Here is a 27,489-nt window from a genome sequence, read left to right as displayed (position 1 = left end):
AACCGTCCTGTGCACTGGCAACATTTCCTGTATGATAGTTTTGTGAATTGTTTTGTAATTTGTGTCTGTAGCATAGCCCAAGCAGAGGGTCACCCCTTTGAGTCTGGTCTGCTTGAGGTTTCTTCCTCAGAGGGAGTTTCTCCTTACCACTGTTGCTCTGGGGGTTGGTAAGGTTAGACCTTATTTGTTTGAAGCGCCTTGAGGCAACCTTGTTGTGATTTAGTGCTGTATAAATTAAATAAATTACAGTCTTGCATAATCTGCTGTATCACTAAAGAGAAACTTTTTTTTTTTATGACAACACTCACTTTCCTCCCCCCTCTTCACAGCCTACAGCTGCTGGCCTCTTCCACAGCGCTGAGACACTGATGTAGGCAGGGCTTGTTATGCAAATATAGCCTGAGTGGGCGGCAGCCAAGAGAAGAGTGTGGAGCAATGTGAGCACTCTCACAGGCCCTGCCCAATGAAGGCAGTTGCTAAGTAACCAACCAAAAGGGGGGGGGGGGGGAGGAGGGGCCATGAATTCAACAACTGTTGCCTGGTCTGTTCTCCTTCACTGGGTGAATGTAAGTCAGCCGGCGAACCAGTTAGCGAGAAAACTGTGGGTGAGAGTTGCAGCCCGTGCTCGTGTTTGTGTGTCACAGTGATGCATTCTGGCGGCTGGAGGAGCCGGGCAGGAAGTGTGGCGTTTTAACCTGAGTGATACATCTCCACCTGCCACACTGCCGCTTTGACCACTTCCAGGGACTCAGCCTTTGGACTGTCTCAGCACCAGCTTTGCCTTTTGAAGGGTACACCTACGTGTGCATGTGTACGTGATCGGACACGCCAGCCATAGCCTGGGTGAGTGGATGACTTCAGCGGATGAAGGTGGAAACAAGGAGACTGCTGATCATGGACTCTCCTCACTAGAGAGCGGGGTAAGCAGTCAGCCTGCATGAAGCCGGCTCCACTGTTCTGGGGTGACGGAATACTTTCACAGAAAAAAGAACACAGCACAGAAGAGTGGATATGACGAAGCCAGGGTTTGCCAAAAGAGAATTTTTTTTGTCTATGTGATGAGGCAGAACTGAGGCATAGAGTCTGATCTGATGAGTGGCAGCGAGTTGATTGCGTCCTGGTTTAATGCGTTTGCTGCATGTCATTGACCTGTTCTTCACTTTGTCTCGTTCAGCTGGTTTCACTGGTCAGTCTGCTGCAGTTCAGCATTTCAAAAATTGACGAGGTTGATTGAAATTTGGCTTTACAGGAAGGAAAAGGAATCAATTCAAAACAGTCAGCAGAGAAAAGCAGGAATAGTTTGTACAGTTATAGGCTGATCACAAAGATTAAGATAAAGAAGAGGTCCTGTATAGGCCTGGAGGCCCATGAGGCTGGTTATACCCAGATGGTGAAGCATGATCTGGATGAATGTATGTGACACACCAGTCTATCGTCGCTTACTGTTTCCAGTTGGGTGAACTGGGATGATACAGATGAGGTGCATTTTCCAACAGCACACACAGGTAGCCTGAAGCACACTGAAATCCAACCTTGGTCTATGTATTAGTTCATCTCCTGTCCCACAAAGCCACCTGCTCTGCACCTGCAGGAGACAGATGACTGGTTATTTATACTTCAATGTCTGGAAATCTATATCAGGAATGTATATTTAAAATTGAGGTTTTACCCCACTGCTTTCACAACATTGTAACCTGCACTGTTTATCAACCACACCACTACCCGAAACAATGCATAGGTATTTTTGTGGTTAAATAGGACATAAATGACGCTACTACTGATCTACATTTTGAAGCTCAGTAGTGCCAAATTCAATGGAAGCGTGTTCCCTCTTGCTTTTTTCCCATCTGCTCCCATTAGGGGTTTCCACAGCGGCTCAAATATTTTCTTCTGTCACTCCACCTCACCTGCATGTCCTTCCTCACCACATCCATCAACCTTCTCTTTGGTCTCCCTCTTCTCCTGCCTAGTGGCTCCATCATCTGCTTTCTTATCCTAAAATACCCAATATACTGATAGGGAGAATTCTGATGCAAATACTTGATACAGATAACTGAGTTGAGAGATTGTTCATCGCTGTGATTGCTGCCATTATATAAAACGTGGCTAATTCAGGCATTAACTACAGTAGTGAATGATGGCAGCCAGACTAACTACATTATGGTCATATCATGCATTTGTCCATTTGCCCCCGTTTTTTGTTCAGGGTTGCTCCTGCATGGATCGCGTGTTGATTTGGCCCAAATTTAACACTGGAAGCCTTTCCTTAAACAACTGCGTATGTATAATGAAAATGAGGCATGGGTGGCCTTGAACTGGGAACCTTCTGTTTGCAAGACAGGTGTGCTAACGACTTCCACCACTGTGGTCAATGTATGTGAACATGCATGCATACATGCATGATATGGCATATTGTATATGCATGCATGAGATGCCATTTCATGAAATATGTAATAGAGGTTTGTATGGGTACAGGCCACACTCCCAATGCTGCTTACTAAATGTGAATGTCCTTTTATGGACAGCGACATGAAGACACCTCCTAACCGGGCAAAATATTAACGAAGTGCCTGGATGTTAATGCATTTTCAAAGCGGATACGAGAGTGAACACACATGGAAAAAAGCTCACAAAATACGTATTAAAATGCTGTTCTGATGTGGATATCGAGACAGTAACATTAATTTACATTAAATTATGTAAGGAAAGTATTAAACTTATTCTGGCACCCACACATTCAGAAATATTAGTGTTGAAAGTTACGCGGATCTGATCTGTTCCAGCTGGGTCATTCCATGTCACTTCAATGAGGGCCTCATGCACTTCATCTCAGATTTTCTTAAAATTTTAATCAAATATTCCCAGACTATTCAGAACAACAAATCTGAAGTTTGAGGCCTGTAGGCCAAACTGAGATATGGCCAATTTAGTATGCATGGGGTCTGCCGTTTTCTTAGCCAAAAATTATGGCCTTCATTTCTGGAGCCATGTTCAAGGTAGAATATCTCAGCAAATAATGGACTTAGAGGCCTGAAATTTTCTGTGGCACTTGTCATGGACACCCAGACTTGGACTATAGTCAACAGACATTGACACTAAATTGTGAAGTTTATGTATGCTCAAACTATGGAAAATATTACATTGACTATCGCAAGCATCCGTGTTTGAGACACTGAAGCATACCTTTACACTCAAAGAAGCCTTTCCATTTCTTGGCTCCTTAATGCCAGCTATATTGGCTATGAAATATGTAAATTTGGCATATCTGTGGTAAACAGATATTGTGGGAGAAACCTCTGATATCTGAAAAAAGCATTTTGTAGTCAAATTTTATTAGAAGAAAAGCTCATGTGGGCAGTAAATAAAACTCTTCAAACTGATTCCATTTTGAGGGTATTGATATCTACTTTATGTGTTATGTGTTATATGGCAGTCTTTATGAGACTCCTTCCTGGTTAATTTAAGCATCCAATTATGGCTAATTTGTGCACTCGCGAATGTATATCTAGTGCTGAAATGACAATTTCATTTTAATTGTGTGCACACACTGCATTCATATGATTCATGGCACACCCCAGAATGCTTGCACATAGATCTGCCTGGGGGATTCACCAAGGTTTCCACAGTTACTAGGCTTATATCCACCTGCATGATGAGTGTGATGTTGTGTGATGTGCCTGTTCTGCAAAGCAGAAGTTCTCCTCTTGCATCATCTAAGTCTGTGATGGGCTTGACCCCTTGTTTCCTACAAGAAACCATGAAATTGAAAACTGTTATTCCAAAGCATTACATGACTCTGACAAGACTGATCAATACCAATAGGAAAAACTGTATTCAGTGTTTATTGGTCTGTTTAAAGAAATTTGTAATGTAGATCATCAAAATATTCACCTGCAGAAAGAAGTGTGATGACATTCACTTTCATCAGACCAAAAAGAACAGGGAGGAAGATGTGCAGCCATTCTTACTCCAACCAGACTGACAGCAGCAGCTTTGAACATGTCCAGACATGCAGTACCCCATTCATTGCATTGCTCATCAGAAACTACTTGACCTACAGGCCTCAAACTTCAGATTTGTTGTTCTGAATAGTCTGGGAATATTTGATTAAAATTTAAAGAAAATCTGAGATATAAATCTGAGAAATATTTGAGGCCCCTCAAATAGTTGTTGAATTGACATAGAATGACCCAGCTGCGATAAATCAGCATCTTATCTGCTGAGTTGAGATGTGCAGCTGCTGTTGCTATATTCAGCGCTACATCAGCTCATCAATCCATTACTATATATATATATATATATATATATATATATATATATATATATATATATATATATATATATATATAATTTATTAACTTAATTAAAAGTTCTCCACTGTGCAGCATAAATGAGCCACACAATGCAGATGGGCACACAGAGTGCATTAATTAATTCCACATGGTCCGCCATAATTAAATCTATTTTTGTGTAATACTGAATAAATTCAGCTTTGAATCAAATGCCATTCAAGGTCGTGTACATTGTCAGATTTCATATACAGGCATGATGCTTTACACCAGTTTAAAACCCAAAAGTCATGGAAAAAGTAACAATAATAGCCAAAGCTGCTTAATTATGGAAGCAAATGTTGTCTCCCTTCTTCCTCCGTTTGTGGCTTTGCCAACATCCTCAGCTTTCCAGCATTTTCCACCTGTTTCTTGACGAGGCTCATTGAGCGTCAGTGTGCGCTGCCCACTGAGTTGCCCTGATCTAAAATGGTGGCCACACCTCCTTGCCAGGACACATCTCAGTGCGACTGCAGACTCTAGTACTTATATTAACCTCTGTGGTAAATATTTAAACAACCAAAACATAAAATAAAATTTGTTTTGGTTAAGTATGAATTATATATGATGATTTATATTGCGATACTTGTGAAGCTGTAGCAAAGTACCTGTAGCATAGTACGTTTACTTCAACTTGCACTGCTTTTTCCCTCACTTATCTTTTTGGTGTCATATTCTGTTACAGAAATTCATGAACCAGTATTCATTTCCAGCATAAGTGCCACATTAATCTTACACACAAAAGATATTGCTCCCCCCCCACAAACAAAAATCCCCAAATTCCCACTGTATTTGTTGTTGCACACCAGTTTTTTTTTGTTTGTAATCCTCTTACTGTCAAAATCAAGTTATACCTGTTTTTGTTCTGGCCAGAGTTCTGTGAAAAAGGAGACGTTTATCATACAACAATTACATTGTGTCTTGACATTTATAATGTTACAGGAAGCAAAACATCACAAGTGATATTACATAATAAGAAAGAAGGACCAACACTCTGCTCTTAACACAGATTAAGTGAGGTATACTATACACACTGTACTTTTTGTGAATGGTTTTTGGACCTGAAAATGGAAAGGTACTGCATGTATTGTTGAGTAAGAATCTCAACACAACATGTGACCTCAGACTTGAGTCCTTTTGAATACACCCGGTCCATGACTGGACATTACATAATGAGATTTACCCCTTAGCTGAGCAGAAAATTCCTCATTAATTGTCCTTGCTCCAAAACCTTCCTGGAAAACTGCACTAACCTGCATCTTTCATTTTGATGACAGGAATTTTTATCATTGTTGCTGTACAGTAATGAGTCTGTTTCTTGAAAGGTGACGAGGTTGATCTGTATTTCCAGTACTGCAGTGTTTGAACGCCAAGATTAGAGTAACTAGATTAGCATGCAGTAGTCATATGTGCTGGGTGAGTATAGGCTAATCTGCAGCAGTCACCCCTCTGGCATTCTGTACTTTCCAAATTGTTGACTAACAGGAAGGGGGGGGTACTTTACTTTTATACTGTGTTGCCCATGGGGATCCACGGACTCTAAATTGGGTAGTGTTTATAAAATAGGTAGTTGACGTTTTTGTGGTAAGGGGGGTAATAAATTAAACAAAGCTTGTATAAAGAGTTGGAATGATGTGTGAGGCCAGAATATTTTTAGAACCTTAGACCTCAACTATTTTTAGAAGAACTCTACCCTTTTATTTCCTGTTAATTATGTAATTTTTTAAATGTTAACTTTCTGTCTTAATATATTTATAGATTGTTTAGGTTCTTGTTGTTATAGACACTCACTCACTCATCTTCAACTGCTTATTCGGGATCGGGTCACGGTGTCAGGGTTTTGTTTGTTTTTGTTTTATTTTGTTCTTGTGATCTGTTGGTTATTTTTGCATTTCTTTGGTTTTGGTTTGTTCATTCTCTTGCTGGGTTTTTCTGCTTGGGTCTGCCTGTCTCTGCTTCTCTTGTCTTTCTCGTGGTTCTTGGTGATGGGTGTTTCTCTCTCTTTCTGGCCACACCCTTGTTCTAGTACTTTCCATGCACACCTGTTTCTCATTTGCTGATTGTCACCTGGGGTTATATAAGCTCACTGGGTGTGCTTGTCCCTTGCCAGTTTGTCATGCCTTGTGCCTTCATTCCAGCTCTGTTCGTGCGTTCTTTGTCCTGCCTGCATCACTGTGTGTACCTGACCTCCAGCGTGTTGCCTCGACCGCACTGTTTGCTTGATGTTTTTTGTACTGCTGCTTTTTCTGGACTGCCTACTCGTGTACTGACCTCTGCTAACCACATCTGTAAAGCTTTCTAAAAACCAGAGCTGTTTGTTTGAGCTGTGCATTTGTATCCTGCAATTCTTGACCATCCAGCCTGATACGCAGGGGCAACAGTTCTAGCAGTGGACCCCAGACTTCCCTTTCCCGGGCCACATCAATCAACCTCTAACTGGGGGATCCCGAGGCTTAATTATATACACTATTATTTTATTTCTGCTTATATTTTGTCATTTGATTTTTAAATGGACCACAATGAAAGTGTTTTCACTTTCTTGTGTCATCCATGTATTTTTAACATAATTAAAATTATATTATGTACTTACATTGAACTTAAAATCACTCACACTTTTAATATAAAGATGACTTACCGCCCCCTGCTGGAATGGCGTGAGTCCAGAAAGTAGTTACACAGTAGTAGACACACAGCTGCTGTAAGCAGGTAATTTTAATTTGACAAACAAAGACAGTGGCTGAAGATATTGAAACCACTAAACATTTCACTCATGGTTCCAACATGAAACTTAAGTCACTCATGGTAATAGCAATATGGGACTTATCTAAACTAACTAATCGAATTGAGCTACAAAAACACAATAAATCAATAACACTAACAACACTATTAAACTAACACAAACCACAATAACATCAAAAACCTCAAAACCCTGAACTCCCATGGTGCATTGCAGCACTGCCTCCATTGTTTGTTGGTTAGCTGAAATTTCTCCAAAAATATTTGTCCTATCAACTTTCCGTTTTCGCGGCACTCATCCTTGACCCAAAATACATAAGCATGTTATATGGCAAATGTCAGCTCTCCTTGGTTTTTGCATGATCGAAGCCATACACATGCACACACACACACTTGGCTGTTATAATATAGATTGACACACTTTCTGTCAAAGCCAACTACTCATATTGAACTCTAATATAAAACAATGCTTAAATAATTCCTCTCTTCACAGCTTTTTATGCATCAATTACCTGTTTTTACTATATATTGTGAAAGTGATTAATAAAACAATATACTGCAATATTAAAAATCTTTAAACGTTCTGAGTCCACCCCTTGGATCAGATGGCATCAAGCACTGAGACAGTGTAGATTTTCTTTGCAAAAGATCACTTCAGCAGGTGTTTTTTGGAACTGTTGAGCTCCTCCCCGCAACTTAAAGTCCTGATTGTGTGAAATCACCTGCTTCAGTAATCGTTTGCCAAGAACACCTTCACCATTGTGGATTCTAAAACCATGCCAGCCTTTGCACATAGTTTGAAAACCTGTTATATAAACATGCCTTCTTTTGTGAGTGTAAAAAAGGTTTAATTTCCTGGGAATTTATTTTTTCCCCCAAACAGTGACTTCACTTCCACAGTGACTTCAACCTTCTCACCAGGTTTCATGAAAATCATTTCATTATTTTTTTAAGCCCTCTCCCTAAAAACCAACAATACCTTGGTGCAGAGATATTGAAGGTTCAGCGACTGTTTCGTTTTTAGCTTGTTGGGCTATAAACTGAAGTCAGGACTTCCATTTAAGTTGACGTTTCTTTTATTTATTTTAATATGAAGAGGAAAGACTGGCAGTTGTTTTTGACAGGTAGTTACCATCCATTGTGCATGTGCTAATGCCACGCCCACGCATTGATGCACTTTTCTTCCTTGTTTAGTTTGACAGGTTCTGTTTATATGTGTTGCAGCACCAACATGGCCTGCAGGCATTTCTCTCAACAGTAAACCCGTAACTGACTGAAACTGAACCAGATTGGGTTGGGCTGAAATGATGAGGTCATGAAAGAAAAATAAGCAGCACCTGATCAAATCTCCCTTCTAATAAAAGCTCCCCCCCCCCCCCCCCCCCTGATTTTTTTTCAGCACATTGGATGTACGAGGTCTGTCAATAAAGTATAGGTCCTTTTTATTTTTTTCAAAAACTATATGGATTTGATTCATATGTTTTTATGTCAGACATGCTTGAACCCTCGTGCGCATGCATGAGTTTTTCCACGCCTGTCGGTGACGTCATTCGCCTGTGAGCACGCCTTGTGGGAGGAGTCGTCCAGCCCCTCGTCGGAATTCCTTTGAGAAGTTGCTGAGAGACTGGCGCTTTGTTTGATCAAAATTTTTTCAAAACCTGTGAGGCACATCGAAGTGGACACGGTTCGAAAAATTCAGCTGGTTTTCGATGAAAATTTTAACGGCTGATGAGAGATTTTGAGGTGATACTGTCGCTTTAAGGACTTCCCACGGAGCAGGACGTCGCGCAGCGCTCCCAGGCGCCGTCGTCAGCCTGTTTCAAGCTGAAAACCTCCACATTTCAGGCTCTATTGATCCAGGACATCGTGAGAGAACAGAGAAGTTTCAGAAGAAGTCGGTTTCAGCATTTTATCCGGATATTCCACTGTTAAAGGAGATTTTTTTAATGAAAGACGTGCGGACGGATTGCAGCGTCGGCTCGCAGCCACTGCGACGCTCCGCCACAGGAAAAACACCTCCATGTTGATAACCGTTTGTAAAATCCAGGCGGCTTTTGATGGCTTTCAGTGGAGTGAGTATCTGAGAAATTGTTTAACAGCTGGGCATGTTCCAACTTGTCCTTAAGGCTTCCAACAGAGGTGTTTTTCCAGTGGCGGCGTGTCCGCCGCGACAATCCGTTCGCACGTCTTTCATTAAAAAAATCTCCTTTAACAGTGGAATATCCGGATAAAATGCTGAAACCGACTTCTTCTGAAACTTCTCTGTTCTCTCACGAAGTCCTGGATCAATAGAGCCTGAAATGTGGAGGTTTTCAGCTTAAAACAGGCTGACGACGGCGCCTGGGAGCGCTGCGCGATGTCCCGCTCCATGGGAAGTCCTTAAAGCGATAGTATCACCTCAAAATCCCTCATCAGCCGTTAAAATTTTCACAGACAACCAGCTGAATTTTTCGAATCGTGTCCACTTCGATGTGCCTCACAGGTTTTGAAAAAATTTTGATCAAACAAAGCGCCAGTCTCTCAGCAACTTCTCAGACAAAGGAATTCCGACGAGGGGGCTGGACCACACCTCCCACAAGGCGTGCTCACAGGCGAATGACGTCACCGACAGGTGTGGAAAAACTCACGCATGCGCACGAGGGTTCAAGCATGTCTGACGTAAAAACATATGAATGAAATCCATATAGTTTTTGAAAAAAATAAAAAGGACCTATACTTTATTGACAGACCTCGTAGTGAAAATGTGAATTCCTGAGAGAACAGCGTAAAATGAAATAAAATAGTCCTACCTCATTGCCACAAGAAAACACAAGCGATCCATGTTAAGCGCGCGGTGTGCCATGTAACAGCAGCTGAAGTTCATTGTGGCTAGTGTCCAGGACTGTCACAGTCCTCCTTTGCTGAAGTTTCTGTGTCATCTTCACTTTCCTCTACATCCAACTCGGGGAGGAAATAATTCATCCATCCATCCATCCATTTTCTTCCGCTTTATCCGGAGTTAGGTCGCGGGGGCAGCAGCTCAAGCAAAGCCGCCCAGACCTCCCCCTCTAGCTGCTACCGTACCGTGGTGGGGAAGTTTGCGTACCCGGATGATCCTAGGAGCTATGTTGTCGGGGGCTTTATGCTCCCTGTAGGGTCTCCCAAGGCAAACAGGCCCTATGTGACGGGTCAGACTAAGGGCAGTTCAGAACCTCCATGACCAGTAAAGAATCAAGGACCGAGACGTCGCCCTGTATGGTGGAGCCGGGGTCCCACCCTGAAGCCAGGCCAGGGGTTGGGGCTCGCGCGCGCGAGCGCCTGGTGGTCAGGCCTTAGCCCATGGGGCCTGGCCGGGCTCAGCCCGAAAGAGCGACGTGGGCCCGCCATCCTGTGGGTTCACCACCTGCAGAGGGGGCCATGGGGGTCGGGTGCAAAGAGAGGAAACAATTCATACTTCAGAAATTTGTCCACCTTTTTTTTTCTGTCAGTTCTTTCAGGTGCTGAGCAACATGAGTGGATTGTCGGCTTGATATGTTATGTCAATCCACAAACTTCAAATACCTGCCATGCGAGGCTCTGAAGTTCTGGTTTCCATGTTGCTTATGCAGCCACAGTGCCTCATATTTCAGAACCTTCCCTTTCATGTGGAAATCTGCCGTTCTCTTTTCCTGGAACCATTTTATCAACTTCTTCTCAATGTCCTGATAATGTACTTTCCTCCCCCCACCAGGCAGCCATTTTGCTGTTTTGGCCAAGGTTGTAAGCTTATTGTTGTTCCTACACCACTCCCGGATGCGTTTCCTGTCGACTAGGAAAATTAGAGCAGAATGGTGCTTCCTCTTCTCTTCTGTTTCTTTCACAACTTGTAGCTTGAACGCTGCTGAGTAACAGCATTTGTGTGGAGCCATTTTTACCCAAGGCCATCAAATATGGCCATTGGGTATTGCGAAGACTTTGCATCCGTCTATTCGTCTGTCTGTGCTCAGCATAAATCCAGTCCTGTTCCTGCCAGAGTCTTCAAATTCACAGCGAACATTCTTGGGACACAGACCTTGGACAAGTTCAAAGATGGCTAAACTGGATGTATTTTAAGAGGTTAAAAAGTAGCATTCTCTTCTTATTTTTATGGTATGATCTCCCGGACGTTAGCGTGGTGACATCACTTTCTGGTGTCGCTAGCTGCTAACTTCACTTTGTTTTTGGCTGAATATAGCTTCTTTATCATATATTATATAAAAGCGAGCAAGAAATAAACACTTAAAACTGAAAACTGTTTTTGTAACCTGATAACACCCCTGGACTGATTTACAAGACAGGATCTTACTAATTAATGTAAATAACAATACATGAAAATTCAGTAAGGTAAGGTATCTAAATATTTAAAAAGGAAGAGTAAAATAGAAGAGTAGAAAAGAGTAGTCGAGCCACTTAGAAGAACAAATTGTAAAGAACATAAATTATAAAGAACACAATGCCCATATGGCTGAGGGTATTTTAGCATTGCATGATTTTATGTAATTGTGTACCATCTTCTGGATGCAAAAAAACAATTTGGAGGCTGTGCTGCTTCTCTGGCATGCAGTACGCATGTACATATACACCATAAGGCCGTACTGTGTACAGCATGCATGCACATGCCATTGATGGTCAATAAACGCCCCCTTCACAAAACATTGCAGGCCCTTGGGGTGTTTAATGGAGTAAATATGGTTGTTAGTTATTTTTTGGAACTGTAATGTTCTAGATGGAGTCGTAGTTTAAAAGAGTTGATGAGTTTTCAGCTTTGTAATTATGAGGTCATTGTTCTAAATTGATCTGACTCCCAAATTGGTTTGTAACACAGACAGTAAAATTGGACTGTTTAATTACTCATAATCATGAGGTGTATTTCAGGCCTCATTTACACACCCAAGAACACATGAAAGTCTTCTTATCGATGTACCTGTACATTACCAGCTCATTTGAGGTAACTTTATGAGCATAGATTTCACTATTAATTTAACCAGACAGGCTTAACCATTGACTCTGGCTTTATTTAAATTTCATATGCCCTCTTCTGCATTGCTCTTCACTACTGAGTAACATGGTTGTCTGGGACTGCCTGGGTGGCTCACGACAAAACTAGAGGACAGAAAACAGCACGGTGCACATCTGCATTAAGGGTCACATTCTGTTGTTCTAGACTGACTAGTAGTGGAGGAAACATAATCAGATTGTTCAGTTGCAGCAATGTGAACACATCGTAAAGAGCTGTGATGACTGTTGCATACTGCTGTGGTTCATATGTATGTAGTTGGTTATGTTAAAAAAAGCTGTGGTAGTCTTCATACAGTACTATGCAGAAGTGTTGCACCTGACATTTTGACCATGAATGTTGTCTCTGCCTTTTTTTAAGGTGTTAGTCATTGTCATCAGTTAGCCTCTTTGATGCTTCATCCATGTGATGTAAACCCATTATCCCTGAAATGGGCTGAGGGATGTTCATCAGTCTGATGTCGCTAATGCATTTTAGGATGGACAAGAGGCCTACTGAATATTTGTCACATTGACCTACTTTTCTGGGGAAATGGTTGAACTTGGTCCATGAATTCATAAACACAGCATTGCTAAGATATCATTTTGCAGTCAGTAGGCCCATTTCCACCGCGGGTGCTTGTGTACAGAAGTGGTCCGTTAATTGGCCTTCTCGGGTATTGTGTCTCCCCTACAGTGAAAATGCGCCAGGTTCACCATGACAGCAAGTATCTAATGGTAGTGATGGCAAGCAAACAAACTAACCTTCACCTGAGATGCAAAGCAACATAAAAAAAAAAAAAGTTTTGCTTGCCGGCTATCACTATCATCCAGCACTCATGCATGGGTCAGAAGGCAAAAGCAAGAGTAATTTATGCTTTTTAAAATTTGGCTTACTACTAGATGTCTAGGTCATGCAAAGTCTTAAAATATCTGTTTCATTCATTGTTGACCACAATGACGACTTCTGGATTGCAGCGTCCTGCCCAATGCAATGTCTGCAACTCAACAAAGATGGAGTCTTTTAAACTTGGTACAGAACAAACATCCAACTTTTTGCGCATGTGCACATGGCAAATATACAAATCTGGTACGGAGGTCATCTCAGTCTGTGACATTGGGTATCCAGGTCTGCTAACATAGATTTTCGCATTCCTGCTCGAGGATTCAAATCCTCGCTGAACCTCGTCCATTGCCTGTATGTCCTCCTTGGTCCATCTTTTGCCTTTCTCTCCATTGCAGTTATTCTGCACGTTTCTGCTTACTTTCACTTTGTCAAATCATGGTTGTGTTGTTGTCACCTACTCATACATGAATTTGACCAATCGGCATCGAATCCCACCCAGCGGCATTTCAGGGCCTGTCACGATTTTGGCCAGCTCTGGGCTTCAAATCTAATTTTTCCTCTTTCTTCTACCCACCATCTGCCCCTGCTCTGTTTTACTAGTTATTTATCGTGGGTTTATTGCATTCTATTATTGCTTTGCTACTTTGTCTCTTTGCTACTTTTATACTTTTGCCATTGTTCTGTTCTTATTTTGTTCAGCCAGTTTGTGTTTCTATTGTTTACCATTTGTTTATTTTGTTCTTCTCATTTGTTATATTATCTGTTGTGCTTTGGTGTCAGGTTTTATCACAGTCTGTTTTACTGTTGGTTTGTTTTACCATTCTGTTTTCTTAGTTAGTTCCAGTTCAGTTTTGTCTTGGTGTTTATCATGCCTGGTTTGCTATTGCATTATTTTCTGTCCCTGATTTCCATTTTAGCTCTGTTCTGTTTTTGCCATTTGTTTCCACTCCGCACTTCCCATCATGTCTTCGTTCCTCGTCTCACGGCCAGTTATTTATGTTCACTTCACGCCCTGCACCTGCCATTATGTTTTTCCTCACTTTGATTCTGTGTTCCCATTTCACTCCAACTCTTGCACCAGCTCACGTATCTTTGTGAATTACATCACTTCAGTTTGTGTACTCCCCTCCTCACAATCTTGTCTGTGCTTTATTTTTGTTCACTAGCCACGCCCCCTTCTAGATTGTTCCTCACGTGCACCTCGTTTACACCACCTGTCCCTTGCTTCTCACTAATTAGTCCACATGTATTTAAACCCCACAGTCCTTCACTTCCCCGCCAGATTGTTGTCTTAGTACACTTTCCAGCGCCTTTCATAGTCCTGTTTTTGTCTTGCCGTGTTCTGATCCTTGCTCATTTTACCTCGACCATGCCTTTTGCTTCATCCCGGATGTCTGAGTTTGCTTGTGCCTCTGAACTCTGCTCGTTTGTGACTGCGTCTCAGCCTGATCCTGTTTGTACCTCTGCCACGCTGACTGATTACATGTGTACCGAAACCAAGCCTGGAATAAAGACCATGATTTCTCCTACACCAAAGCCTTGTCTGGGAGTTTGCATTGCAGGTCCAGCCACTCCTGGTGACGGGCTCCCGCCCGTTCTGACAGGGTCGGTCAGAAATACATCCAACTCTCCAACTCTTGCTACAGGGACTTGCCTGGACTTGAACAAGGCTTCAAAAGATCACTTTTCATGGGTTGTCCATATGGCAGAGGCATGCATAAAGGTGTCAGACCCCCTAAAATGGCCCACAAGTTCCTGTGATGGAAACTAGCCTCATGATGCATCTTGGGATGAACGAGAAACATATTAGAGATTAGTCACATTGACCTTTTTTTCTTCAAATAATAAGTCAACTTGGGCAGTAATTATAGAAACGGATGTTCCATATAGTAATGTAAGTGAAGCACATTGTGGTGGATTAGCCTCTTGGCGATCAGTAGTCTTGACTCAGATTTTCCAAGAAAATGAGTCGCTATTGGGTCACCATGTTTTTAATTACCATCATCAGTGGGACAACAGAAAATTACATTTGAAATTGGAGATCAAAAGTATATTTTTTACATTTTTGATGCAGCATTAAATAATTTGTGTTTTCCTGTTATTTTTGTGTATGTTTAATGGATTTGGCAAAGTGTGTTGCTGAATCCTTGGCTGCCTTGTCTTTGTCCGTGGTAACATTCTTGGTAATCCAAGCAGCTACCTGCTCCCCTCTGGACTTGGGTGGAAACACGTGTGTATGTTCGATCCCTCTTCAAATAGAGTGTGAGCGCTGTGCACAGTGTGTCTTGTTTGGTCTGTGCTGGTGTTCCTCTGTTGGATTAGTGTGCCGAAACCCAAAGTTCTCATGCTGTTGTCTTTATAAACTGGTAGTGGATTATGAGTCATTAATTCGTCTTTGTGTACATGTGTAGGAAGTCTGTTGCTGTGTCACATCTAGACACACTTGCGCTGCCACACCTATCATGTTATTCCAAGCTTGAAAATAAAAGTTGTGTGCTTCTGCCCTCCAGGACTAGAGTGGTTTGTTTATCTGATCTTCGGGATGATGGAGACATACGAGGTCTGTGAGAAAAGTATCCGACCTTTTTATTTTATGCAAAAAAATATATGGATTTGATTCATATGTTTTTACGTCAGCCAAGCTTGAACCTTCGTGCGCATGCGTGAGTGTTTCCATGCCTGTCGGTTGCGTCATTCACCTGTGGGCAGGCTTTGAGTGAGCACTGGCCCACCCCTCTCGTCGTCGTTTCATTGTGAGGAAATGGCGGAATGATTTGGGCTTTTTTTCTATCAGAATTTTTTCAGAAACTGTTAGAGACAGGCAGCTGGAAACCATTCGAAAAATTTATCTGGCTTTCGGTGAAAATTTTACGGGCTTCACAGAGAATAAGGAGTGTTACTACAGCTTTAAGGACGGCCCACAATGGCGCACGGTGCCCCGCGCTCCGAGCCGCCATCGAGAGGCAGAAACCACCACATCATTTCTAAACGGATCACTGTGTGGAGCCGGGACCGTCATGTGCAATTTCTCTGGTTATCACAAGAGCTGGACATCAGCCATTTTCCGGCAGATTTCACTTTTAACAAGAGATTTTGTCATGGAAAGCCGCGCGGAGGCTTCGCGCGTCACGACCGATTCACTGATGAAGCGAGACAAAGGAACACCTCCGTTTCGGAGTGTTAAAGGACAAGTTGGGACATGCCCAGCTCTCCACAATTTCTCTTATACTCACTCGACTGGTAAGCACTGAAAGCCGAGATAGGCATTCCACTTCTGCTTTCCTTCTCAGTCACTTCTCTCTCGAGTCTTATAGCTTTCCTTTCATCAAATTATGTCTCGTTTGTGCATTCTCCAATCTTTTTAATGTTAACTTGCTGTATGAAAGCTTTAACACTTTGGAGTGAGCCAGTCAGCATCTGCTCATCCACCTCCCATAATCCAAACAAGCCAAAAACCCTTCTATAGACCTGTTGTATTATATTGATGCCATAATGTACTCTGCAAGCCCTCCATTATGTTTACCAAAGAGCAGCTTTGAAGCTCAATGGGACAGTGCAGTCTCATTTGAACCCCTGCATGATATCGCAGGATTTGACCACTTCCAGGGGCAGCCTGCTGTTGCGCGACATAAACACAGAATCGCTTCACACGGAAAAATGGTGTAGTGTTTAGTTTTCAGCTGCAATCACCGAAGCATTCGTGAAAAGTACTGTGGGTTTTTTTGGTTCCCAGTGGAGAAGGGAAGACCAAGCAAATGGGAGAGGTCGTGTCGGTAGGTTTTAGCCCACACACCTTGACAGAGTAGTCACGGTCTCTCGCCTGCACAACTGCCTCGACATGTTTGAGCTCCGGGTCATAAACAAACTGCAACACATGTCCACTTTCCACCGCATTGTCACTTTTTCTTTGCATTTTCACTTTGTTTGCCATGTAATTTGCCCAAAAACTCAGAAAATGTCATGTTTCTGATGGGGACATATGAGGGCTGTCCCTGGAAGTAGGATTATTGTGTCATATGCATCATGTTTTAACCCTTTAGCACCCACCCTCAAACGAAACTGCGCTGCCCAATTGGGGAAGCTCCAAATGTCACAATCTTGGCAGTGCCCCACCGACCCATAAATGGATAAAGAGCTGGATTGTGGGCAAGACTGGTTTCACTTGAACACACATTTATCTCAGAGTTGGAAAACACACTAAAGCTAACAGGCTGACCTTTGTTTAGGTGCTTTGTATATGCATATTTTTATACATCATGGTGTAGTTTTCACATTTGAGGGGGAACAGTTTCCCCTAAAGTTCTACAAGATTAAATACAATTAGATTAATCAATCACAAAGATTGGAATTAGATTAATTTTTTTAATCGCTTAACAGTACAGTGGTCCCTTGCTATAACACAGTTCACCTTTCACGGCCTCACAGTTTCGCAGATTGTTTTGTGCAATTTTGCATGCTTTTATTTTTATTAATTTTATTTTATTTTTTTACAGCGCATTGTGTCATGCGTCCTTATCAGGCAGGCCGGTCGTGGCACCGGTCGGCATCACCGCGATTGCTCTCACTGCCTCCGATGCGCTTACCGAGCCTGTGGACTCGGTAAGCACCGCAGCGGGCCACTCACACCACCCCCCTGTCTGGTGTATGGAGCTGCGGCCAACTCTGGCAACAGGTCCAAAGACTACGCTCATTGTTTTGATGCGGAGCGCTCCGGCAGCCCGCAAGGATAGACTTCTTGCAGAAAAATCCGCAGCGCTGCATGGTCTCATTAACCGCAGCTGCAGAGCTCCGTGGCCACTGAGACAGGTTTGTATCTTTTTAATGACTTGGATTCTTTGCTGGTCCCGCATCCGTCCCGCAACGGTAACACCAGAGGCAGTGAGCAAGGGAGAACACGCGCATTGTGTTCTGCGTGTGTCTGTTTATAATTTTCTCGCCCAGAAGAAAAAAGAGCACCAACAACTACCCATAACTATGTTCTTCACTCGGAAAAAGACACCTGCACCGAGGTGTCACTCAGTGGAAAAAGACACTACAGCGGAGCGGCGCCAGGATGCAGAGGCGCGGTCAGATGAACTGTGAAATACTGGTGAGTCACTATTAACAATTTCTTATGTGTCCAACCTCGTAGGTTGATTGTTAAAATTAAATTCATTAGTTCTAAAAGCCATCATAATTTTATATATATTTATTTATAGTAAAAGGTTCTATTTATATTTCTTAAGCAAATGTTTGGGCCTGAAAACAGGTTTTGATCTTTGGTTTTATTCTATAATACTGGACTTATTTTCTACTAAGGTTCGGACTTTGAGAGTGTTTACACAGGAGAGAGAAGTGAGAAAATGTTAATGCCTGTTTGAGAAAAGTGTGTAGAGTGGGGTTTTTACAGCCTTAAAACATCTATAATAATTGTAAAAACTAACGCTGACTACTTCGTGGATTTCGCCTATTGCTGGTTATTTTAGAACGCAACTCCCGCGATAAATGAGGGACCACTGTACTACATTTCTCAGTAGCAGGTTTAGCTCACGTAGGTGAAGAGGACTAGTACAGCTGAAGTTGTGCGCTAGCTGTGTTGCCATATTTTTAGAAAATAAATTTGCAGTAACAGTTGACATGCTATTAAGGACAGCATGTTTCGGAAAGAAATAAAATGCAAATTTATTTTATTTTTTTATGTACTACAGGAATTACAATTTTGCTAACTTACTTATGGAAGCATTGTGTAGACGTTTGACTAAATATTTTTAACAAGTAATGTTTAACAAGAGAACAGTTTTTGGAACATTGAAAATATTTTTACCTAGCATGTCTTGGCATCTTGTGCACTGATTCGTGTCCTCTCCCTCCTTAAAATCAGTGGTGTCTCAAAATGTGGGATTCCGCGGATTTCATCATGGGGAGGGGCGGTGGGGTGTTAGTGATGTACTCTTTCATCGTGAACATCACTGAGTTTTTAAAATGCTTATCGCAAAGCGTTCTCTTTTTTAACGACATCGTGTTTAAGTTTTATAAGTCCGCGGACACTGATCTGTGTGTTACAGATACAAATCAGTTTCCTCGGATCCACGGGGTTTCACGGAGGAAAAATGCCACTCAAAGTGTAGCTGTTACGACAGTTGTCGTAAAGCAGGACTGGTTGGTTGCTGTTCGATGCTGTGTGGCTCCTGTGCGACACTTAAGCTAAACTTAGCATGTGGATATCCCAAACTTTTGGAGCTTTCAAGTTTTTAAAAGAAGAATTGTGCAACATGTCTGTGTCACGGACCGACGTCGCACAGAGAGATGATGGCAAGAAAGACTGAAAAAAGGACAAGAATCCGTGGAATTGTCGCTGGCTTCATCAACACACCTGAAAGATAAAAGAAACGGGAAAAGTGAAGTGTGCCCTCTCAGGAAAACACGGTAAGAATTTTTCTCTCCCTGGAAAATAAACATTGTGCTGTTCAAACAGGATTTTAGACAAGATTATGTGACTTTTTTCACTAATCTATACCTTCTTTCATTGTAAAAAAGACATTGTGTCTTTGAATGGATTTAGGCTGCATGAATTTACACAAGAATATGTGACTTTTTACTATAAGGTATGTTATTGATATTTTACCATGATTTTCCAAATATTCTACAAGCTTTAGCTGTGGTTTTTGAAATGCTGTAACAGTCTTTTCAGTCTTCATAAATTTCATGTAGTTTAATTTTTCTGAGTTGATGCATAATTTGGTTTACAATTAAAAGGAAAATCATTCCAGGTCCTACTTCTACGTCATATTCTGTTATTTCAACATCATCATTGACAGTTCAAATGAAAGGCTGAATATAGGACCATTTAAATATACACTAATTTTGAGATTTGTTCTTCCAGAAGATGCTGAAAAAGTATCATTAGATAAAAATTTAAATCTGGGGCCCCACAGGGCCCTAGACCGCAGCTCCTGGGGAGCTGTACTCCCACCCCCCTACAAATTTTCCTCGGATTTCACACTTTTATTTCAGAGCCCTGAAAGTGGTATTGATCCTCATTACTGGGAATAAAAGGTAGTGAAAAGGGTTTTTATTTTATTTTTTGTTTTTTAATGACTCCTATAACAGTGTTCCTGTTCCATGTAGTAAAGAGTTTGGACTTTTGTTGTGTAACACAAACCATAAATTAATTGGCTTTTCAGTGACTGGATGTGTATTGATTTTTGGATAGCAATTCATTCAGTGTGCACTGAAAATGCATATGCAGGAGTTTTCATGTTAGTGCCAAGACAGTGCACCTGATAAATTTAACAGTGTATAAAAATGACTGGTTTTGCTCTTGGTTGTGCAATGTTTGGTGGTCAATAGTTTTGAAATTTGATGAATTAATAGCCAGGATGCAACTGTAGTAAATAGCTACTGCTTTGCATCATCCTCATACAAATTCTGGTGATGGTACGGTAGGTTTCAAATGAAAGAGGAAGTAACGTCATCATGGTTACTGGAGATGTGACAGCAGCAGTTTGCACAAACACGCCATGTTAATCTATACATGGTCTTCAGGTAGGGGTAGTGGCCAAAATTTCTCACAATTGAGGCATTCTGTGTTCACATTTATATCATTGATGAAGAAATGCAGATGAATTTCAGCACATGGAAATAAGATTCAGTGCTAACTGTTTGAAAACTGGGTTCTTTTATTTACACTATGCAGTCTGGTATTGATTGCACTACTGCCTCCAGTGGCAAACAAAATAAACATACCTGTATGTGTTGATCAAGATGGTGCAACATGCAGCAGCACAGTAGTAAAACCAGGAGGTGACACAGGTTGAAAGTTTTTGTTAAACGCAGATTTAATAGTCTGCTACCAGGTTGTTTAAACTGTACCGTGACTACATGCAGCTGAACATCAGCAGCGCTATCTTCTCTTCCAGCAATTATGACATTATTTCTTTTCCTGCTCTGGTGACTGCTGCACAAGCCAGAGGATGTCACAATGACTGGCTCCGCCTGCAGGAAGCTGGTTTGTGAAATGATAGATTTTTGTTGTTGTCGTCGCAAAAGGACACTTAAGAGTGTTATAAATGTTTGCTCCTTTTCAGTCTGCTCACGGTCTGTTTATTCTGGTAGCCCTGTTTATTTGAAGGGGTGTAAAATTTCATTTAGTCCAAGTGAACCATGATAAACAAGAAAAAGTGGCACGCGGTCCAGTTCAAGTGAATTCATAATATTTAAATTTGTAATAAACTGCACAGTGATATACCAAAAGAAAAGTTTGATGTCTATACAATGTTTGTCAGAGAGGTTTGCTCAGTATATTGTTGAATAGCTAACGATCAGGGAGTTGGAGAGACTATAGCCACAAGTAAAAAAGAATACCCTATCACTGGACATGACGTCTTTGTGAATTCAGATTTAAATGCACTTTCTCATTCAGTTCTTGACCTTTTGTGTCTCTCTTCAAAGATTTTGTGTTTCAGTGGGTTTGTCTTCCCTGCATGCAGTTTTGCACCACATTTTTTCAGTTTCCTGTATCGTAATATCCCACAGCATTGCTCAACAGCTTCAGCATCTGATATGTGTCTTGAAGTCTTCTAGCAGGACTGTCTGAATGGTTACAGCTCGCCATAGAACTTGAGGTGTGTGCTGCTGTATCGTGTGGCGAAGGCATGTTTTTAAGAGCAGCAGCGCCTGCTATTGTTGGAGCTGGTTTCAGTTCTCTCTTGTTCAGACTTCACCTTTCCTCCCCAGCTTTTTCTTTTCATCAGTTTCTTTCCATATGACGTGCTAATTGCTTGCTATGTTGCTGAGAAGAGTTTTTTTTTTGATTCCATGAGCCATCTCAAACACAATGAGCACAAGGTTTGTCTCTGAAAAATACTTACTGATCTTAAAGTCTTTGTTTTTTTTTGTGTGTTCCATCAGTGCTTATCCACGCAAATGTTATACCAACCATATGTTTTTAAAAGATGAAATAATAACTGTAAAGTCACATTTAAAATGTTAACTGACCCACAAATCATTTAAACCCTTTGCTATTGCCTCCCTGTCACACCTGACACTGCAGGCTTCTACTGTGATCCTCCCTCCACTGTCCAACTTTAAAGCAGAAATAAATGTTTACAGACTGTTTAAGAGCCATAGTCTGTAACTGTGGAGTGATTCATAGAAGGGGGTGATATATCATGTTTCAGTAGGCCACTGAAGTTTTTTTAGAGGAAGATATATTGTCCAAATGGACAAAAATTCCGTTTTTTTTGTTTTTGTTTTTTTTTTTCATCCAAAGATCCCTTCGGGTGGAAAATTACGGCCCTTTTTATGGTAGGGGTTAAAGGGGCCAAAACGGTGACACAGTCAAAATGTTGATTTTGACCTTTGAATATCTTTGTGCACCCTCAGTAAGCCTCATTGATCTTAGTTATATGAATGTATGGATGGAGTTCTCCCATTTAGCGTTATATTTTTCAAGGCTAACTGAGGGCGTCGCCTATAGGTGGCCCTCAAGTCAACTTTTGGCATTTGGGCTACATTTGGGACCCTCCCAGGGCGTGAGCCCTGAATAAGCCTTGTTCATTTATGCATATTTGGATACACTGAGACAAGTTCTTTCCAAATTTGCATAAATGGTGGTGGCTTAGTTAGGGTGCTTTTGCATAGGTGGCGCTCTTTATGTTAAGAACGCGATATTTTGGCGATTTTCATTTGGCCATATCTCGGTGCGCCCCCTATGGATTTCAGTGAAACTTGTTTTATTATGTTCCTCTGTATCTCTGCTATTCATGATAAAGATATCAAGAAGGCGTTTTGTCTCATTAACCTCCTTGTGCGAAAATGTTCACACCAGATCACACTCCAGTTAATCAAGAAAGACAAAATGTTAGTTCTCTGACATTTCAATAGATGGCTCAGCTGGCAGGTGGCATCACTTCAGCAAAGAGGGCAAGGTTTATTATTTTTAAATTATTTCTTATTTTGAATAAGTTGTCTTTGCTCAATGCTCTGGAATATACTAAAGTAATTTTCCCTAATGGTTGGTGGCGGCGACTTTCGTTTGTGGAGCTTGATTGTGATATATGTCAAACTAAGGCAAGTAAAGGGTTAATGAGGCAAAAAGCCTTCCTGATATCTTTATTATGAATAGCAGAGATATAGGGAACATAATAAAACAAGTTTCACTAAAATCCATATGGTAGGTGCACCGAGATATAGCCAAATGAAAATCGCCAAAATATCGCGTTCTTATCATAAAGCGCGCCACCTATGCAAAAGCGCCCTAAGCCACCGCCATTCATGCAAATTTGGAAAGAACTTGTCCCAGTGTATCCAAATATGCATAAAAGAGCAAGGCTTATTTAGGGCGCAGGCCCTGGGAGGGTGTCAAATGTAGCCCAAAATGCCAAAAGTTGTGACTTGAAGCACCACCTATAGGCGGTATCCTCAGTTAGCCTTGAAAAATATAACGCTAAATGGGAGAACTCCATCCATACATTCATATACCATAAGTTAATCTATACATGGTCTTCAGGTAGGGGTAGTGGCCAAAATTTCTCACAATTGAGGCATTCTGTGTTCACATTTATATCATTGATGAAGAAATGCAGATGAATTTCAGCACATGGAAATAAGATTCAGTGCTAACTGTTTGAAAACTGGGTTCTTTTATTTACACTATGCAGTCTGGTATTGATTGCACTACTGCCTCCAGTGGCAAACAAAATAAACATACCTGTATGTGTTGATCAAGATGGTGCAACATGCAGCAGCACAGTAGTAAAACCAGGAGGTGACACAGGTTGAAAGTTTTTGTTAAACGCAGATTTAATAGTCTGCTACCAGGTTGTTTAAACTGTACCGTGACTACATGCAGCTGAACATCAGCAGCGCTATCTTCTCTTCCAGCAATTATGACATTATTTCTTTTCCTGCTCTGGTGACTGCTGCACAAGCCAGAGGATGTCACAATGACTGGCTCCGCCTGCAGGAAGCTGGTTTGTGAAATGATAGATTTTTGTTGTTGTCGTCGCAAAAGGACACTTAAGAGTGTTATAAATGTTTGCTCCTTTTCAGTCTGCTCACGGTCTGTTTATTCTGGTAGCCCTGTTTATTTGAAGGGGTGTAAAATTTCATTTAGTCCAAGTGAACCATGATAAACAAGAAAAAGTGGCACGCGGTCCAGTTCAAGTGAATTCATAATATTTAAATTTGTAATAAACTGCACAGTGATATACCAAAAGAAAAGTTTGATGTCTATACAATGTTTGTCAGAGAGGTTTGCTCAGTATATTGTTGAATAGCTAACGATCAGGGAGTTGGAGAGACTATAGCCACAAGTAAAAAAGAATACCCTATCACTGGACATGACGTCTTTGTGAATTCAGATTTAAATGCACTTTCTCATTCAGTTCTTGACCTTTTGTGTCTCTCTTCAAAGATTTTGTGTTTCAGTGGGTTTGTCTTCCCTGCATGCAGTTTTGCACCACATTTTTTCAGTTTCCTGTATCGTAATATCCCACAGCATTGCTCAACAGCTTCAGCATCTGATATGTGTCTTGAAGTCTTCTAGCAGGACTGTCTGAATGGTTACAGCTCGCCATAGAACTTGAGGTGTGTGCTGCTGTATCGTGTGGCGAAGGCATGTTTTTAAGAGCAGCAGCGCCTGCTATTGTTGGAGCTGGTTTCAGTTCTCTCTTGTTCAGACTTCACCTTTCCTCCCCAGCTTTTTCTTTTCATCAGTTTCTTTCCATATGACGTGCTAATTGCTTGCTATGTTGCTGAGAAGAGTTTTTTTTTTTATTCCATGAGCCATCTCAAACACAATGAGCACAAGGTTTGTCTCTGAAAAATACTTACTGATCTTAAAGTCTTTGTTTTTTTTGTGTGTTCCATCAGTGCTTATCCACGCAAATGTTATACCAACCATATGTTTTTAAAAGATGAAATAATAACTGTAAAGTCACATTTAAAATGTTAACTGACCCACAAATCATTTAAACCCTTTGCTATTGCCTCCCTGTCACACCTGACACTGCAGGCTTCTACTGTGATCCTCCCTCCACTGTCCAACTTTAAAGCAGAAATAAATGTTTACAGACTGTTTAAGAGCCATAGTCTGTAACTGTGGAGTGATTCATAGAAGGGGGTGATATATCATGTTTCAGTAGGCCACTGAAGTTTTTTTAGAGGAAGATATATTGTCCAAATGGACAAAAATTCCGTTTTTTTTGTTTTTGTTTTTTTTTTCATCCAAAGATCCCTTCGGGTGGAAAATTATATCCATATAGCCATATCTCGGTGCGCCCCCTATGGATTTCAGTGAAACTTGTTTTATTATGTTCCTCTGTATCTCTGCTATTCATGATAAAGATATCAAGAAGGCGTTTTGTCTCATTAACCTCCTTGTGCGAAAATGTTCACACCAGATCACACTCCAGTTAATCAAGAAAGACAAAATGTTAGTTCTCTGACATTTCAATAGATGGCTCAGCTGGCAGGTGGCATCACTTCAGCAAAGAGGGCAAGGTTTATTATTTTTAAATTATTTCTTATTTTGAATAAGTTGTCTTTGCTCAATGCTCTGGAATATACTAAAGTAATTTTCCCTAATGGTTGGTGGCGGCGACTTTCGTTTGTGGAGCTTGATTGTGATATATGTCAAACTAAGGCAAGTAAAGGGTTAATGAGGCAAAAAGCCTTCCTGATATCTTTATTATGAATAGCAGAGATATAGGGAACATAATAAAACAAGTTTCACTAAAATCCATATGGTAGGTGCACCGAGATATAGCCAAATGAAAATCGCCAAAATATCGCGTTCTTATCATAAAGCGCGCCACCTATGCAAAAGCGCCCTAAGCCACCGCCATTCATGCAAATTTGGAAAGAACTTGTCCCAGTGTATCCAAATATGCATAAAAGAGCAAGGCTTATTTAGGGCGCAGGCCCTGGGAGGGTGTCAAATGTAGCCCAAAATGCCAAAAGTTGTGACTTGAAGCACCACCTATAGGCGGTATCCTCAGTTAGCCTTGAAAAATATAACGCTAAATGGGAGAACTCCATCCATACATTCATATACCATAAGATCAGTGAGGCTTACTGAGGGTGCACAAAGATATTCAAAGGTGAAAATCCACATTTTGACTGTCAATGTTTTGGCCCCTTTAACCCCTACCCTAAAAAGGGCCATAATTTTCCTCCCGAAGGGATTTTTTTTGGATAAAAACGTAATTTTTGTCTGTTTGGACAATACATCTTCCCCTAAAAAAACTTCAGTGGCCTACTGAAACATGATATATCACCACCCATTTGAAAGTTACAGATTTCGGCTCTTAAAAAAAAAAAAACTGTGTTAGTCTCTATAAATGTGTAAATGTGTAAATATTAGACGCATTATTATTTCGAGACAGCTCATGTGTTGGGTCAACAGTTCCCACTAGTTACTGTGGACTCAACCGTGTTTGTCCTTTTTGAGTACTTTATTACAAATATCTGAAATAATAGAACTTACTCTGTGGTTAATTGTACTAACTGTTTATCTAAGAAGTTGGTGCTCCAGTATTTCCATTAATTGAAATTATAGTGTGATTTAATGTGTATGTTAGCGCCAGTGGCAGTAAATGGCAGGTATTGATGGCTTGGTGATATTAACTACATTGATGGTTCCATGCTTGTTGAGGCAATATGCCAGTTGTAGTTTTTAATAGCCGCACCCATTTAAGCTTCAGACCTGCTCTTTAGAATACATGGGTGACGGTCTAGTATGTGCCAAAAACCTGTTCTCTCTTCATAATTTTTATTTTTTTTTGTACATGTTTTGCTACAGGACAGAGGGGTTTCTTACTTCACGCTGGGTTTCCTTTTGTGGTGAAGGGAAATAAGGAGTCCTGGTGTATAGAATGCTAAAAAGACCTTTGTCCTCAGTTTTGTACTCCGTGATTCAGACCCCATGTTGGCTCTTTATATTGGCGCAGAGCCTTAGTTTATGTGCTGAAAGGCAGCTTTTTAATTTTGTGTGCAGGTAGACAAACATGTGCTTTAGAAAGCAGCTTGAATCTAAATTGCTGAAACCTTTCAGAAAATGACCTGGCTGTCTTCCAGTTGGTCTTTTAACCTGTATTCACATGTTGGCAGACTGTAAACCGGTTCCTTTTTTCAAAGTAAGACAGTGACATAAAACCTGACCGGTGTTGCAGTGAAAGCATTATACTGCACACCCAAATGGCACGCCTTTGAAAATGACAGGCAGAGCTTCCTGTTAGTAAAAAGAAATACATATGATGGTAAAACCATATTTGAATAGTATTATCACCCGCCTGATTAAGGGCCCCTTCACATCTAGTGTGAATATGTACAACTCCAGGGCGACTGCCGGCGAAACAGCTTGTATGATCGAACCATGAAACATTGCACCGACGGGCTGGCGTGCACGATGCCGGTGCGACGGTTCATGCACATGACTGTGTCTTTCGAGCAGGAACATAGTGTGAGCTGCTGCAGCTGCTCACACTGTGTCCCATGGGAAGAGGTGAACCACATCGCACCGCTGCTGTGGAATAAATAAAAAACAAAAACCAGATGGTGCCTGTGGAACCACATCGCACCGCTGCTGTGGGGAAGAAAAAAAGA

General features: G+C 41.2%; 1 pseudogene; it reads left to right on the top strand.

The window, feature by feature from the left end:
* Positions 1-529: 529 nt before the first annotated feature.
* Positions 530-27,489, top strand: part of LOC117526612 — a 43,048-nt pseudogene continuing 16,088 nt past the window's right edge.

Source organism: Thalassophryne amazonica, chromosome 15, assembly GCF_902500255.1.
Source record: "Thalassophryne amazonica chromosome 15, fThaAma1.1, whole genome shotgun sequence".
Lineage (NCBI taxonomy): Eukaryota > Metazoa > Chordata > Actinopteri > Batrachoidiformes > Batrachoididae > Thalassophryne > Thalassophryne amazonica.
Note: the sequence above shows the minus strand (reverse complement) of the source record. Positions and strands in the feature narration are given on the sequence as shown.